Raw genomic sequence first — 13,000 nt, forward strand, 5'->3', positions numbered from 1 at the left:
TTGATTCTGCCCATTTCACAGATGGGACCCATTTCACAGAATCACTCGCCACTAGGAGACTGGTCTGGGTGAGTTTGGAAGGGGATGGGGTCCAAGAGGGGCACTGAGGGTCCTTAGACCCCTGACATGAGGCCAGCACTTCCTTTTCGCTTAGACTTCCTCTTAGCCCAAACTGCCCAATTCACTCTCTCCTTGGGCAGATGATCCCATTTAACAGGTAAGGAAACAGAGGCTCAAGAGAAGTAAATGGTGGGCCTGGCTCACAGGCTGAGCTGGTGGCAAAGCTGGGGCTCAACCTCAGGGCTTTTCTCTGCCCACCAGGAGGGCAAGCACATTGGCTGGCAGATGCCAGCAGAAACAAGGCAAGATCTAGAGGTACCATTGCCTCTTGCTCCTCAGTGCTAGGCAAAGAACCTCAGGGACACTTGCTAATTAACAGAGGGATCCATCAGGGTGTGGCTTTCCAGGGTCCCTCCTTAACTTGCCCCTGCCAGGATGGAGAACACTAGCCCCCCTTCCCCTCCCACTCATGTGGCTGTCCCAATCGTCCTTCTTAGTAAACTTCCTTAATCCACATGTCCCTCCTTCTCCCTGGACCCTGACTGCCCCCTACCAACTCCACATTCTCTGCTTTGCCTCACTCTCTCTGCCTTCTTCATGGTCTTCCTTTCTACCCCACTAGGCTCCACACTGGCTGGAGTGTTCTTGTGACATCCCAAGGAGGCAGGGAGCCTGGGTTCGTCTCAGCTCAGGAATCGACTGCTGTGTGACCTTGGACAAGTCCCTGACCCTCTCTGGGCCCCTGCTTGTCCCTCTGTCATTGAGAGGTTAGCTGAGAAGTTCTGATGCTCTATGAATATCAAAACCCACCAAATGTTCAGACTGATGTGCTGGTGGGCATCTGGGACCTTGGGCTCCTGGCTCACCTCTTGGCTCCCCGCCTCCCGGGGCCTTGGAGAAGCTGGTCCAGGGACTGGGCTGCCAGACAGTACCACCCTCTGCACCCCCGAGTCCCTGTCTGGCTCCATCTGTTTTCTCAGAGCCTTCAATGTGCCTCTGTCTCTGGCCTCTGCCTGAGTTCCCTCTGTTCCCTATCCAGTCCTCACCCCACGGCAATGGTGGTTGCCCCCTGTCACTGGACTCAGCTCCTGGCAGAATTATTTCCTTCTGGGCTGGGCTTCCATTAGTCAGTAAGTACACTGGCCTGAGCAGGGCACTGGGGGATGAGGTGGCCATAAATTACCGTGGCTCCCTCTCTCCCAGCCTGGCTGCGGACAGCCTGGAAGCTCTGCTGGCTCAGCTGAGTCTCCCTTCCTAGAGAAGCTGGGGCCAGGCCTGGAGGGGCTGTGTGAGGGGCAGTGGCATGGGGCTTGGCCAGCACACAGCCACTCATGCTGTCACCTCTGAGGTATGACACCGTGAGCAGGAACCACAGGTTCCTACAGAGTGTCATCCGGTGATCACTCAAGGAAAGGGACATGGTAGGGACCTTGGCAAGTCATTGTGACCCTAAGCCTCAGTTTCTTGGTCTGTAAAATGAGGTGATAATACACCAACCCCACAGAGTTCATGGGAGGATTACCTGAGACCCATTACCTGAGACCCATCCACACATAACACAAAAATGCCACAGAGTATGACTCAGTAAATAATCACCTGCCTTCCCTCTATGGGGGCTCCGAGTTGGGAGTGCTTGCCCACCTTTAAAGCCAACATCTTTTTTTTTTTAATTAATTTATTTACATTATAAAGCCAACATCTTTAACACCGTACTCTTCCCTCTTATAGCTGGACAGGGACAGCGCTTTTGCTTAGAATCTAGTCTGCCAGAGGCAAAACAATGCAGAGCTGCTGGAATCAGACCCACTGTTTGGAAAGGGTGAGAACCCAGCCCAGGCTGGGAGAGCACAGGAGCCTCTGGCATCCTCGGTGAACAAAGTTTGGTTGAAAAAATTAAATGAGATCACAGGGGTGATATTAACAGAGCAAATTGCTTTAAAGGGTTTCCGCTCACTGCAGATCTGACTGCAGATGGATGGCGCTAATTATCAACAAGGAGTGGCCCGATCCTTAAGACAGGTCCCTGGGGGCCCTGTTTCTAAGTTAGGGACTCTGGAAGTGGAAGCCCTGCACTCCTTGTGTCTCCAATTCACATTCCCTGCCCCCATAACTACGAGCACCTGGTGAAGTCTGGGAGTCTGCGCTGTCTGGGAAACACCTGTTACCACCTCCTGTGCTCATGCACATCTGCCGGGACTTAGGTCGAACTGAGGATAACCTTGCTCCACATCTACTGACCAATACAGACAAATTCCACTTCTGGGATGCATAGAGATGTTCACTGCAGTGTTATTTACCAGGCTAAAATATTCAACGGAGGGGGAGGGATGTGAATAAATTAAAGATGGGAGGGGGTGAACAAAATACATCGGCAGCGTGAATGATTCTCAGGTTATCACGGTGCTATGTGTGAAGTCTATGTAATGGCACAAAAAAGATCCATGGAACCATGCTAAATAAGGAGGCCAGGGTGTGAAGGGAAGCATTAACTTGTATTATACCATGAAACAAACCTGGACAAACCTGGGCCTGAGCCTAAAAGGAAACATACTAATGTGCAAGTAGCAATTGAGCCTGGGTGGTGGGATTATGCCAGATTATTTTTCAGACCTTTGTTTCCCATTATCTGGGGCAATAGGCAACACTGTTTGGACTTATACAACAAACAAATGCCTCTCAGAACCAGAGGTACTGGAGAGAGGGCCAGAGAACCCCTGGTGTTCTTTCAAAGGGCCCCAGGGATTCTAGCAAGTGACCTTCAGGCTGCATTCTGGATCATCAAATGCCTAAAAGCCGAGGGGCTGGGAGCTTGTGGAGGCCAGTGGCCATCCTCCCTGCTCTCTGCACCTGTCGCCCCAGGAAGGCCTCTTAGGGATGCCCCATTGTTCTCTGGCCAGGAAGAAGGTGGGGGCAGGGAGAATGGCTGGTTCCAAAGCCAGGAAATAAATCTTCTCCCCCAACCCAGCCTCTCCATTCAGGCTGGCTTATTGATGGGGACCCAGGGGGCTCGGGGAGAACAAGCTGCCTTCCCAGGATGCGTGAGAAAACTTCCCTGTGCTGAGCCCACGGCGTCTTGTAGACTCTGGGGGCCCATCCTGAAGGCTTCCTCTGGCTGTTTCCTGGCGTCGTCGTTGGCCTCACAGCCGGAGAATGCCAGGTACTCACAGTCCCAGAGCCAGAGCTGACTTGCACTCCTCTCCTATCACCACAGTCCACTGGGACCCTGGCCTTGGGGTGGGTAGGATGATCCATTTGCCTTATCAGATCTGATAGTCTATGAAGAGAGAAGATCCCCATCATCCCCTAGGAAATGCACCCCCCACTCCAGCTCCTAGGTGTAGAGAGCCACATCTATTTACATATAATTTACATTGATTTGCATAACCACCTGCTATAGTGAAAAGAGCATTGAACTGAAGAGTCAGAAACCCTGGAGCCCAGTCCCAACACCACTGCTTACTCAATGTGACCTTGAGCAAATCCTGTCCTCTTTCTCGGCACCAGTCTCCCATCTGCTGAACTGCGGATGGCACTGTACAGTGGGCAGGAAGGACATACATGGAGCAGGGAGGAGGTCCCTGGGACCGCCCCCTCCTAGCCAGAGACCCCTACCTAGGACAGGTGCTCCCTGAACACCTCCTGAAAGACATCCCTGAGCCATCACTCTGGCCACCAGGGCCACCCCTGGAGAATTGCCAGGCTGAGATGTCCCTGGGGAGGGAGAGTGCTCATGGCCCTGCCCAGCTCTCCTGCCCCTCCTCCCCTTGGCAGCCTTTGGGAACCCAACAGCTCCGACACCCTAGAAATGCTTTGATCCAAATGCCAGGGAGATTGGCAGGGGCCCAGCAGGAGGGAGGCAAGCCCCAAGCTGTCCAGGGAAAGACCCAAACAGTGCCACTCCTGACATCTGCCACCCTGGCCTTCCCCACAAGCCTGCCCACCTGTTGCAGGGGAAATGGAAAAGGAGGTGGTGGAAGGAAAACCTCATTCCTGGGAAGCTCAGCCATTGCTTCTCCTTGCATCAGGATCTCTGGGGCATGGTGTTGGAGGAAGGGCAGGCAGAATGCCAAAACTCAGGGAACTGTCTATTCTGGCACTTGTGCCTTGCTGATGGGGTGCCTAGTATGGCCGCACTGGGGGTGTGGCCCTTCTGATACTCAATGCTAGGGAGGGCTGGGCCTTTGGGGGATCCCCTAAGGCTGGAGGAGATGTAAGAGATGCGGGTTTGATACCTGGGTTGGGAAGGTCTTCTGGAGGAGGGCATGGCATCCCACTCCAGTATTCTTGCCTGGAGAATCCCATGGACTGAGGAGCCTGGCAGGCTATTCAGTCCATAGGGTCATACAGAGTCAGACACAACTAAAGTGACATAGCATTTAGCACAAGGCTGGAGTCTACAGTGAGCAAGTGTTGGGGACAGAGGGCACAGGTCCAGAGCCTATAGCTGATGAGAGATCGGGGGCGGCAGGGCAGGAGGAGGAGAAGTTAAAGGTCTGAGCCTTCAAGAGGCAAAGAACTAAGAGGGGCAGGGTGGGCTGAGCTTAGACACTGGGGCCCTGGCCTCATGCCTTGCTATACTCCTACTCTTTAACTTCTCCAGGAAAACCTTCTCTGCTCCCTTGACCCCCACTGCCTTCCCCGCCACTTCCTCCCCCATCTCTGGGTGTTACTTTAATGCCTCAAGCCACACAGGTGCTGTCTATTGAGGCAAGTCCCAAGAAAGGGTCTGGCCTTGGGCAAATCACTTCACCACTCTGAACCCATTTCCTCCACTGCAAAATGGGAAAGATGACGCCTACCTCTTGCATTGTTCTCAGGACTAAATGGAGGCAATTTAATACAAGTTTAGCACAGCACCGGGCACATAATAAAAGTGGGAAAACTGCTAGTGGCTTTTATTATTAGCAATCTCTTGGAGCCTTGGTTTCCTCTTTCGTACAATGTGACACAAGTCCCACCTTCACAGGGTGACCATGAGATTAGAAAGAGATGAGAGAGGTGAACGCACTCTGTAACACGAGCAGCTGAGGCTGTGCACGTGAGGTTGCTGTTATCAGTGCTCTGGGGCTGATGCTGGGCCCCTTACAGGCAGCAGGTCAAACCCTGCCCGGCCCTGATACACAGCCACAGAAGGGAGCTGCCTGCTGTAGCCCGTTCTTCTGTCATTGATGGCCCAAAGTCATCCCATTTGACGGATGAAAAACTGAGGACCAAGGAAGACTCTTGAGAGTTCTTTGGACAGCAAGGAGATCAAACCAGTCAACCCTAAAGGAAATCAACCCTAAATACTAATTGGAAGGACTGATGCTGAAGCTAAAGCTCCAATACTTTGGCCACCTGATGTGAACAGCTAACTCACTGGAAAAGACCCTGATGCTGGGAAAGATTGAGGGCAGGAGAAGAGGGTGACAGAGGGTGAGACGGCTGGATGGCATCACTGATTCAGTGGACATGAACTTGAAACTCTGAACTTGAAGCTTTCTCCCATGAAACTCTGGGAGGCGGTGGGGAACAGGGAGGCCTGGTGTGCTACAGTCCATGGCATCTCAAAGAGTCAGACATGACTCAACAACAACAGAGAAGGCAACAGACCAGCCTACAGTCACACAGCACAGTAAGTAAGCAACTCTGAAGGAACTAGACCCAGAGAGATGAAACTCAAGATTCAGACCTGCTGAAGACAACATTGGACAGAGAGTACAGACACTAGGGATATATTGTAATATACATGGTAATTATTTTAACCCAGATCTCAAGTCTCTTTTTTTGTTGTTGTTGAAGGAGGAAAAAAAAAAAAGCACTACATGTCACTTGTTTACTTATAAAAACAGGCATACTTGATATACTTAAATATGCAAAGTCCCAGAAAAGTAAGGTCAATATGAGGGCAAATGAAATGACTGGCTTGAAATATCCATTCCCAGCCTATGGATTTTTTCAAAAAAGAAATGAAAAAACTTGAAGAAATATAAATAATCCCTACTTCTTCCCCACCTGTGAACCACTCTGCAACTGTGAGATTCTCCCAGGACAGGAGTTACTCCTTGGTTCATTCATTCCTTTATTTGCCCAGGACTGACTGTGCAGCAGGAGGTTCAGAGAGGGATGGAGCTGATATAGGGACCATGTACGCACTGCAACTTCCATCATTTGGCGGGCACAAGCGAAAGGATCTGGAGGGACAGTATTTAAAAGCGAACTTATTGATAAGTGCAGGTCACCCTCACCACGCACCAGCACAGGATGGATTCTCGTTTCCCACTGAAGGGCAAATGGAACATCGCTCTTGCACACGAGGAGGGGCTCTGTAGCCTGCGAGTCTGAAGTCCAGGACAGTGGGCAGAAGAAAATTCAATTCATCTTTAAATGCCATTTACAGAGTGTTTCTATCACAACCAACCACCCATGATATTAAAGGGAAAAAGGGAAAAGTGTAAAAACTGCAGGAAGTCTTACGAAGACTGGGGACCAGCCTCAGATAGACACAGCGTCGATGGGTCTGTCCTGGCTTCCTTGGGCTGTTGCTGTGTCCTGCTCACCAGCTGAGAAAGGATGAGGTTTGCCAGGTGATAAGGCAGAATGTGTGTATGTTTGTATGTGTTAATGTATATGTGTATGTATGTAGGTACACTTGGGAGTAGTGCATACACGAGTGTATGTGTTTCCGGGAGAAGGTGAGTATGTAAGCACAAGTGGAAATTTATGAGCATGTGCTGGAAAAGTTCCTTTCCTTACCTTGACTCCCTTAGCAGGAGCCAGGATTCTCTGATCATTCAACCAAGCAAAGGGATGACCTCTGACAGATTACCCCTTCCTGGGTCCTAGTTTCCACATCAGTATATTTGGAAGACTGAAATAAAACAGATAGCAATACTGTGGGCTTCCCTGGTAGCTCAGTTGGTAAAGAATCTGCATTCAATGCAGGAGACCCCGGTTCGATTCCTGGGTCAGGAAGATCCCCTGGAGAAGGGAGAGGCTACACACTCCAGTCTTCTTGGGTTCCCTGGTGGCTCAGAATGTAAAGAATCCACCTGCAATCCAGGAGTCCTGGGTTCGATCCCTGGGTTAGGAAGATCCCCTGGAGGGCATGGCTATCTGCTCCAGTATTCTTACCGGGAGAATCCTATGGACAGAGGAGCCTGGTGGGCTATAGTCCATGGGGTTGCAAAGAGTCAGACATGACTGAGTGACTAAGCACAGCACAGCACAGCAATACTGCAGTACTACTGCTGTCACGGCAGAGCCCATGGCAGACATCACTAATCGATTGTGGCACTTTCTGATGGAGCCTGATCTTAGCCTCGGAACAAGCACAGCTCCTGGAAATCATTATCGCTTGTTCAAAGTTGGTAGGCAAGAGGAAACCTATTTGACATCCCTGAACTTGATCGACTGGAGTTCCTTCCACCTCTAGAATGCTATAGGGATTGCCCTCTTCAGTTTCTTTGTGTATCTGGACCTATGTTAGAATCTGTGGGAAAGAGAGATGTATGCTCTGTTCACATGAAAAGTTATCCTCTATATTGGGGTGCTGGGAGTCAGGAGGGAGATAGGATAACCCTTCATGAAACCACTAGAGTAATAATGAGACTTTGGGATTTAGCCCTGGATCAGTGATGGCAAATACCTGGCATTAGTACCACCACATTCCAATCCTGGGCCCACAGCAGACATTACCAACTGATGATGACCTTTACAAATGAGTTTGGATGTGATCCTGGAATTCGCCTCAGCATAACACACCACATAGTCACCCTCAGGTTTTCAAAACAGCCATCTGAGATGCACCTTTTTCTTTTTTTGGCCACTGCTGCCCTATTTTGAGAAATGGGCTAAACAGTTTCGAGGAAGCTGGGGTTATCAAGAAAGACTTCTTGGGAGAGGCAGGAATTAAACTGGGACTTGAGGAAGCACCCAAACATCCAAGCAAGACTAGACGGATGAGGGAGAAGGGAGGCTGGGACTGGGGAGAGGCCGTTGTAGGGATTCCCAGGAAGACCTGAGAGCATGCCAACCAAGGAAGGGCATCCTGTTTGGATCCAATATAACCACTGGATGGTCAGGATCATTCCTGGGGACCAGGTAAAATGGGCTCTGAAATCTGCCCCACTGGCACTGCCCCCTGACTAAAGACATTCTGGGGACATTCTAAAGACATTCAGGGCCTGGGGTCTCCACAAGCTAAAAGGCCTTCAGCAGCCAGGAAGCCCAGGTCCAGCAGGCCCACAGATTCCCAGTGGCCTTGCCCTGCTCAGAAGTGGCAGGAGCTTATGCCTTGATAGACCTGGATGGGGGCAAGGAGATGGGCACCTATGGCCCACACAGTTTGCCACCTGGCTCCCCTGGGCTGCTCTCCTGGGCCTGCACAGGTGCTTGGGAAGGAACTACATCCCTACCCCATCCCAAGCAGCAGGGTCACAGCCTGAGTACCAGTATGAGAAGAAAGAAATCTGGGCTTCAAAAGGCCCCACTGATACTGGGATATGTGGCCAGAATCCTAAAAGGGACCTTTCGAGAGGCCTCTCTAAGTACTCTGTTCTGTGGCCTCACCTCCTATAGCCTTGGTTTTTGCCTCTGTATAATGGGTCATCTCACCAATTGTATGTGTGAAATGCCCACTGGGCTACCTGCCTCCTTGCCATCTTGTGCTTTGGGGACCACACAGGTGGCATGGGGGATGATGTGAGGGAGGGGCCAGGAACCACACTGGGGGGCTCTCCTAAAGTTAGGGATGAGAGCTGGGAAGCCAACCTCAAGGACAGCTCTGGATCCTAAGAGCCTGGCCTGGAGAGCATGGTCTCAGCAGAGGTACAAGGTGCCCTCCAACAGGGCTCGGGGCCCACCTCAGCTGCTGCTGAGCTGGGAAACACACACACACACACACAAGGGACGTTACTCTCTGTCACTGCTGGCATCACTCCCTGAGGAGCCCCCAGCCCTTGCACACTGGCGCTGGAGCAGCTGGACCAGGACTCAAGGGCAGCCGGGAGCTGGCAGTCCTGAAAGCACTTCCCTTGGCAGCCTGGCTGTGTCAGGGCAAGAGCACAGGCTGCCAGAGCCCAGGCTGCAAGGCTCTGCTGCCAAGGCCAGGTGGGCAGCATGCCTCAGATGCCCAGGAGGAGTTTGGAGCTGGTGCCAGCCCATGATGTGTGAGCGGGCTGGAGACATGGCCACCATCATGTTCTCACCTGTGCATCCTGCCCTGGGGTCACTCAAGGAGGGATGGAAAACCAGCACATAGAATGGCCCACCTGAACACCATCTGGGTACCGCACCCCCCTCCCCCCAGCCTCTTTGCCAGAAGGAGCTATGTTTGGGACCACTTGGCCAACTCAACTGATGGATATCCAGGCCTATGTGTACATCACTGCCTGGAGGAGAAAGGAAGAATGTACAGGTGGAGTGGAGATGGCAGGGCATTGGGTCCTGTGTTTTATATCTTTGTGTGTGTGTGTGTGTGTGTGTGTGTGTGTGTGTGTGTATAAAACCTGTATCCTCTGCCTCAGTGTGTGTGTGTGCAAGAGGGTGTATGTTCACGCTGGCTGTGAGTTCAGGCCTCCTCCTGTGTGCACCTGTGAACAAGTGCACAGGCCTGTATAAACGTGCATGTATAGGAGCCGCTTTTAAAACAAAGACCCTGGGCTGCAAAGGAAAATGATGAGATTCTTAAGAACAGCGCGTACAGCAGATACTAGGCAGCCTACTGGGGGCTGTTAGACTAACTGCGTGTCCATTCTGCCTAATACATAAATTACTAATGTAAATTAAAGGATAATTGAAGCCTTTTAGGCCCAAATATTTAACAGGCAGTCAGGAATGGGAGGAAAAAGGGAGGAAGAGCCTGAGTTTAACACCCAGAGGAAAAACTGCTAACTCAGGGGAAGAAGGGGAGGGTTGGCCTCCCCACTGGTTCATTTCTCTGGGATGGGGTGAGGATGTGCGGCTCCCGGTGGAGCCCAGGGAGGGGAGGACCCCTCCTGCCCCAGGACTCCTCTCCTTGGGCTCTGTCTGTATTGTCTGCCTCCCTCTGTTCCTTCCTCCTCTTTGGCTGCAGCCTCCCAGGGCATTCCTGCTTGGGTAAGCACTGCTGAGGCTAGAGGCAAGGCTGCCCACCCAGGGCGGTGGTTGGGGAAACCTAACTGTCTTCTGCTTCTCAAAGTCTCTGTCACGAGGAGCTGTGAGCTTGTCCAGGGGCCCAGGGCCCACGGACAAGTCCTCAGGGTGCAGCTGGATCTTTATCCCTGAGACATCACACATGCGGCAAGCCAATCCTGGAAGAGGGGTTCAGGGGCCGCTGAGTCCACCTCTCATCTCACAGAGGAGGAAGACAAAGGCATGCAAGAGGAAGGTGATCACAGCAAGCTAATGGCATGTGTGGTATTCCCCATCTCTTATCCTATTCTTGGAGATCTCAAGAGAGGTCGCCCAGAAACAAGCTGGTCTCCAATTCACTAAGGGGAGCCTTACTTCCTCTGGCATCAGACCCCAGGCAAACCTAAGGAAGCATGTCTTTCTTCAGGCCCTCTGTCTAACACCTATGGAACTTGCTGCCTGGCTTCTCATAGACCCTGGTGGCACAGAACTCCCAAACTTGCACGGGTTCCAGTTTGGGGAATATAGGTACTGCTCACAATTGCCAGGGCAGGGTAGCTAGGGATGCAGAGAGAGGCCTGGGCTTGGGTCTCTGAAACAGTTATGCTGGGCTGGGGAGTAAGCATCAGGTTAGACATGCAAAGGTCAGGGATGGGAAGCTCGCAGAGGGCAAGGTCCCCAGCTGACAGTATCTGCAATGTGTGGGAGCTCATCCAAGAGCAGAGACCTCAATGGGCGAGAGAGAAACAAGACAGGCCTGCTGACTGACCTCTTCTCTCTTCTCCGGCACGATACCCAGCCAGGGTGGTGGGGAACTGCTGGCCAGGCAGGCCAGATGGGACAGCACCTTCTCCAGATCCTCCCCAGGCTCAGCTCTAATGGCATCTGCCCCCAAAGCCTTTCCTACATGTCTGGAACCTTCACACCACAGCCTGAGCTGCTGTGTGCACACCTCTATGTGACCTCTCTGTTCCCAGATACCATGTGCACCTTTGCCAGAGGAACAGACCTTTACTGTCCTTACTGTCTTAAGGAACTACCACCAAACAGCTGGTGCTCAATAAATGTTCAGTGATGAGCTTCCTGGATAGCCCTGCTGGATCCCGACCTGCCTCAGGTGGACAGTCAGGGCCATGGACTTTCTCACTGGGGTTGCGCTGGCATCTGGGGAAAGGCTGGTGTCGGCACACTCCAAGCAGCAGGAACATGACCAGACAGACGGGTTGTGGATGGCTGGCAGGCTGGGTCCCTGGTCCTACAGGGAACGGGCAAGGGAGTGTGGACAAGTCAGTGCCAAGCCTGCCTCGCAGTGGGGAGCACAAGCAAACTCTTCATGGGAGGCTGCTGCTGGTCAGGTGGCTGCCAGCTTCCCCTTCCTGGGTCTGGGTCTTAGTCTTGTTGATCCTGTCTATGGAGAAATACTGTGGCTTGTTCTCCCTCAGAGGGCAAGTGTGGGGTCAAAAGGATGGCGGATGTGAAAGGGTTGTGACAAATGCAGAAGAAGGTCAGGATGGCTAACCTTCTCTTCCCTCCCTTCCTTCCTGCCTTCCCCCCTCCCTCCACCCATTTGCCCATCCATTCCTCCCTCTCTCCCTCCTGTCACTCACCTACTCATTTATCTTCTGATTATCAATGAAGAAATATTTACTGTGTACCTACTCTGACATGTGACTTGGTCACCTTCTGTAGTGAAGGATCTCCAAGTGCACACAAGGGCATCCCCCGTCTGAACACTACCATCAAGCGAGGACTCCTCTACCATCCTGACCCCCACCCCATGAGGACCTCACCTTCCTGGGCTTGGAGAACCACAAAGCCATCCCTCTGGAAGAAGCCCTCTGGGATCCTCTCCCTCTGGGGTCTCCACCTTGCTGGGAGCTCGCCACATCCCTCGCTCCCCTCAGAATCTCACCCCTCCCAGCCTGCAGCAACCCCTTCCCACCTTATCCATGAAGGAACTCCTGTCAGCTCTATCTTTGCTTGAGGGGGCAGCCTCTGCTCTTTGGTGGTCTCCTGCACTGGGGTCTGATTTTTCCTTAACCTTCCAAAGGTAAGAGTCTTGTTTCCCTGGCTTAACCAGCTGAGGTCAAGCCCAAGCCTGGGTCTCAGGCCTCTCCGAGCATCTCCCATGTCCATCCTGAGCCAGTCATGCCCTGCCTCTGCAAACCCTTACTGGGAGATGGAGAGGAGGGGAGACAGAAGCACAGGGCAAGTGTCAGGTCTGACAGTTTATGGGGCAGTCACAGACACAAGTTCCCCAGGTCTCCATGAGGCAAGTGGAGTCTACCGTGGGTGCATGCTCAGTCACTCAGTCATGTCCAACTCTTTGTGACCCTATGGACTGTAACTCGCCAGGCTCCTCTGTCCATGGAATTTTCCAGGCAAGAACAGTGGAGTGGGTTGCCATTCCTCTTCCAGGGGATCTTCCCAACCCAGGGATGGAACCTGTGTATCCTGCGTCTCTTGCATTGGCAGATGGGTTCTTAAACACTGCGCCACCTGGGACGCTCAGAGCTGACCTTACTCTCTCTGTTTTCACAGAAGGCAGGACCACAAGCCAGGCCACACAGGGACAGGAGAATACAAATCCTGTGGCATCCCACCTGAGATGTGGGAGTGATCCCACAGGTCACTTGGGGACAGAGCAGGGACAAATTAAGCCCAATAAACAGAGGGCAGGGCTGGCCGGAAACCACTCTTCCATGCTGCATGGCCAGAGCAGCACTTAGCCTGCTGCCCTCCTGGCTGCCAGGGCTGGGATGACTCTTGGGAGAAGAATCGGCTTGCCTGACTCCCCCGACCAGGGGCTCCGTGGGCTGCCTCTGCCCTTGGCCCAACCAGGCTCCAA

General features: G+C 52.5%; 1 protein-coding gene and 1 long non-coding RNA gene across 9 annotated transcripts in view; both read right to left on the reverse strand.

Moving 5' to 3' along the window:
- The window catches only part of UNC5B (unc-5 netrin receptor B), a 182,773-nt gene that overhangs the window by 45,584 nt on the left and 124,189 nt on the right, over positions 1 to 13,000 (reverse strand). The window lies entirely within an intron of this gene.
- Positions 1,718 to 13,000, reverse strand: part of LOC145536959 (uncharacterized) — a 38,845-nt gene continuing 27,562 nt past the window's right edge. The window contains exons 4-5 of the long non-coding RNA XR_014076102.1: positions 3,521 to 3,592; positions 1,718 to 3,288 (exon numbers count right to left, since the gene is read on the reverse strand). This is a non-coding gene — a long non-coding RNA (uncharacterized LOC145536959). The remainder of the gene's footprint in view (positions 3,289 to 3,520; positions 3,593 to 13,000) is intronic.

Source organism: Giraffa tippelskirchi, chromosome 2 (assembly GCF_054371585.1).
Source record: "Giraffa tippelskirchi isolate mGirTip1 chromosome 2, T2T-mGirTip1v1.2.pri, whole genome shotgun sequence".
NCBI lineage: Eukaryota > Metazoa > Chordata > Mammalia > Artiodactyla > Giraffidae > Giraffa > Giraffa tippelskirchi.